This window comes from Pinus tabuliformis, chromosome 2_2 (assembly GCF_031772625.1).
Source record: "Pinus tabuliformis cultivar Carrire ecotype Pingquan chromosome 2_2, CPIR1, whole genome shotgun sequence".
NCBI classification, from domain to species: Eukaryota; Viridiplantae; Streptophyta; class Pinopsida; order Pinales; family Pinaceae; genus Pinus; species Pinus tabuliformis.
The window spans coordinates 953,457,584-953,462,136 of NC_142300.1; the positions used below are offsets into that span (position 1 = coordinate 953,457,584).

General features: G+C 34.4%; 1 long non-coding RNA gene across 1 annotated transcript; it reads right to left on the minus strand.

Annotated features, from left to right (window-relative positions):
• Window positions 1-739: 739 nt before the first annotated feature.
• LOC149196368 (uncharacterized) lies at window positions 740-1,757 on the minus strand. Its single transcript, XR_016254121.1, has 2 exons — window positions 1,328-1,757; window positions 740-1,203 (listed from the first exon to the last, which is right to left on the minus strand). It is a non-coding gene; the product is annotated as an uncharacterized LOC149196368 (long non-coding RNA).
• Window positions 1,758-4,553: the final 2,796 nt, after the last annotated feature.

A 4,553-nucleotide genomic window follows, 5' to 3' on the forward strand; every position in this document is an offset into this window, starting at 1 on the left:
GAAGCTAGAGGACCTGGACCTCAAAGAAAATATGCTCCACAGTCCTATTCCAGTTGAATTGGGCATGCTACAGAAGCTAGAGCAGCTGCACCTCGGAGGCAATATGCTCAGCAGTCCTATTCCAGTCGAGTTGAGCATGCTCCAGGAACTAGAGTACCTTGACCTCAGTGTCAATACTCTCAGCGATCCTATTCCAGTCGAGTTGGGCCTACTCAAGAAGCTAGAGCACCTGGACCTCGGAGGCAATACTCTCAGCGGTCCTATTCCAGTCCAATTGGGCCTGCTCCAGAAGCTAGAGTCCATGTATCTAGATGACAACAGCTTGTGAGGCAGAATTCAATTTGAATTGGGCAATTTGACACAACTTTCAGATCTATCCATTTCTGGTTGTAGTATTTCTGGTTCTATTCCCTCTGAAATATTTAGACTTCCCCTCTCCACTCCGTCTCTTAGTTTTAACCTCACGGGGAGAATACCTGATTCCATTGCCAATTTGACCAAATTAACTGACTTACAACTTTCTGAATGTGGACTCACTCACATATGTGAGGGCATTACCAATTTGACCTAGTTGACGTACTTGGATCTCTCTTGGAACCAACTCACTACCATACTAAAAGGTATTGCCAATTTGAATAACTTAGTGAGATTAGATCTTTCTCAAAACCATATTATCGAGTTTTCAGAAACACAACAAAATAAATATTCCATCATATAATTGTCTTGGAAGACCAAAGAATGCCAAACCCAGAATCATAAATATATTAATAACAGAATTAAAGCTCAAAGCAAGCAAGTGTTATTTCACTTGTGTGCCAAAACATTCACTACAATGGCAAACTATTAAACATTTATAAATGAAACCCTCAGATGATACAAGATGAAAACAGCAAGAGAACTGCATTGTCCCAAATAGTAGCAAACTCTAAGATAGAAGCGAGGTCGTAGCCTCATAGTACAAGATATATACAACCTAGGGGAAAAACCCCTTAAAGCCCTAACATTTAAAACACCAAAACGCAGTCAAACTAGCAGACACCATAATAATAGCAAAAGGCCAAGGCCAAACCTGCGCTCTAAGCCTTCCACTTCTAGCCAGAGAACAGAGAACACCCAACCGGAGTATGATCTTACCCAGATGTGGTTGAAGAAGCGCCTTCCCACTGGGTAAGGCCAAGAGCCACATTTCTGCAACCAAACAACCTGCGTGGTAAATGCAGTCACAAGAAAATCGATTAGAGGGTCTGGCGAGGTAAATATCGCATACAACTAAGAATGTTAAGGAAGAAGAGAATAACCTGTTACTAAAAAGAAACAAACTAATTACCTATAGATAATTATCCATTGCCAGACTCTAAGGTAGAAACGGTAAAGACTTCTTCAGCGTTGAACTGGGCATCCATATGTTCGAAGCTACTGAAGGAAAGCCCCTACCCGAGCAAGCTCCGCAGGGGAGCGACATAGCGGATGAGGTCAATCCCATAGCAATCCGGAGAATAGGGAAGCCCGAGAAGAGCTCCACCGTTGGATTGAGAGGAACGAGCTGCTCCGTTGATGAGGCGGGGTATCCAAGTGGAGCAGGTGAGGACGGATGGCCTGACCGGGCCACGTACAGGATGGGCAGGAAGAATTAATATCAACCGTATCAGACATGTCATGCCATGTGATGACAGCGACAAGGAAAACACAAATCGGTATTGGAAATCAAGCCACGTGGTATGCAACCATAAAATCGAACCCTCTGACATTAAGCCGGGTATTAATGACATTGGAACAGCAGTATTAGACGAGTTGTTAATTACAGTAATTTCTTTTAATGTGACTGTATATTAGAATTTTTTTTAGGTGGCGTTGTTATAATTATGCAAATGATTTGATGTAAAGTTTTTTATTATGTAATATTGGAGAATTTAAGTGATAGGGGAGGCAATTGGGATATTTTGACAAGATCTAATTCTACTATTTTATGACATCCCAACTTGAAAAGAAATCACTTTGTTTTTTAGAATTTCTATTGTAACAGGTAGTTTAGCGACCATCCATTCACATATTTTAGGGAGTAAGTGGAGATTTTATTATTTTAGAATAAGTATCGAAAATTTTAATTTAATTATCAATAATAAGTAGATGGGTGATAGAGATTTGAAACTTTATTGGAATATTCTAAAATATTTTAATAGTCACAAATAAAAGATTGAGATTTATCTCAAAAATAGTTATGTTTTTTTCATCATTTTAATTAAATTGATTAATTAAAAAAAAGTTATATGAAACTTTCTTAATTGATGTGTATAAGTAATGACATATATAAAATTTATGAGTTATGAATGTTTACATTCTTTGTTGGTCTGGCACACGAGATTAGGACTATTTGGTGGTTTACATAAATATGTATTATTCTTATCAAAGAAATGATTTTCTATTTTATGAATGTTATTATTTTAATATATTTTGAAGATGTGATAAATGTTAATTAATAGAGTTTTTAAACAAGCCTAGATCCATCTAACCACAAATCTATCATTCCTAGAAAGGGATTAAATCCATCTAGATACAAACCTTTCCTCAAGTTATTAATCCAAAGTTATTAAATCTAATAATATTAACACTAGCAATTGCACAATATGTTACAAAAGAAACGTCTTAAGTCTGTAGCATAGGAAAGAGTATATGTTAGGCTATTTAATTGAATATTTAAATTATAAATTTGAATTATTTTGTTTAAAAATAAATTTTAAGTTGGGAGAATTGTTTGGATAAGGAATCTATTTTTTTATAGCCTAAGGTGAAAGTAGATAGTATATAGAGTATATCCATTTAAGGACACAACAAACTGACTATATAACCAACCATATAATCGATGTAGAAATTATGTTGAGTTATAGTGCAATATTTATGAATGTAATAAAGACTACCTGTAATGAAAATTGATATCATTTTGAAAGTTATCTACAATTCAAAATGTTTGGAATTCCAACAGTGAAAATTGTTGGCCATCATATGTTGGAGCCCTAAGAGAAAGTGCATTAGCCTAATGGATTGTTGATTGGTGAAACTGATCCCATTCCTTGGATTACAAGTACACATGAAAGAATGTTGTGGATTGGGGTTGTTGTAGGTTGAGAATTGATTATGAATAGAGGAATTAGACTATATGAAGAAAGTTTAACTCAACCATAGTTAAATCAAATTGGTGGATTTATAATTTTAGCTTAAAGGACGACCTCTATTACAATGAGAGTTGGTGCAACAAGGAGCCTATGGTTGGGTGGAGTGTCCCTTTTTCACAATTAGTTAGTAGATACGTCCTACAAATATAAGTGTTCATAACTTGTGATTATGTGCCATGGATTATATTACATTCCAATTTGTTCAATTCTATTTGCAAGTTTAAGTCTGCATTTTAAATTTATGATTTATGGTGACCAAATGGTTTAATTATATTACATAAGAAACTTATCTAAATTTCTCTCATACCCTTATATCAAATAATATTAATCTAGAGTAAAGTAAATGGGCATATGGAATGAACATCATGGATTTGCACGCTTTGAGAAAGACAAACATCGATGAAAGTAATCATTGTTGGCTTAAGACGTAAGTCGAACACTATCCTTGTTTGTACAAATATTTGGTCAAGCTTAACTTAAAATTTTTGGATTACCATGGGTATTTTATATCTACATCTACAAGTTAATAGTTCGTTAAGCATGCACATGATATTTTTTCATTATATATTGGTATTTTATATCTAGATCTACAAGTTGACAGTTCGCTAAGCATGCACATGGTACTTTTTTAGAATCTAAATTCCAATCTAACTCTCTCACATTTAGGGACTTTACCACAAACATTGATTGCATTTAATGGTCATGTTCATCCTATTGATCCTTCTTGGCATATGTTTGAATTGGGATACCACCCTAAAACAAACCTCAATATTGTTTCTAAAGCTATTATTTTTGCCTAGGAATGCTCAGCTGCAAATGATTGGTAGGCATGTATTTGCATAACTTAGTTATAAAAAATAATGAAGCAACATCGACCCATTGTTTTAGCTTAGATTCATAGTTTTAGCTTAAGGGTTGGCCTCTATTAAATAAGAGTTGTTGCAACAAGGAGTTTATGTTAGGTTGGAGTGTTTCTTTTTCACAATCAATTAGTATATTCATCCTAGAAATGTAAGTGTTCATAACTTGTGATTATGTGTCATGGATTATATTACATTTCAGTTTCTTCAATTATGTTTGCAAGTTTAAGTTTGAATTTTAAATTTATGACTTATGATGACAAAATGGTTTAATTATATTGTATAAGCAACTTATCTGAATTTATCTCATCCCCTTGTATTAAAGAATTTGATCTAGAGCAATGTGCATGCGCATATGGAATGAATGTCCTTGATTTTCAAGCTTGGAGAAAGAAAAACATCCATGAAAGTTATCATTATTGGCTTAAGAAGTAAGTCGAATGTTATCCTTTTTTGTTCAAATATTTGATCAGCCTTAGCTTAAAAAGTTTGGATTACCATTGGTATTTTATATCTAGATCTA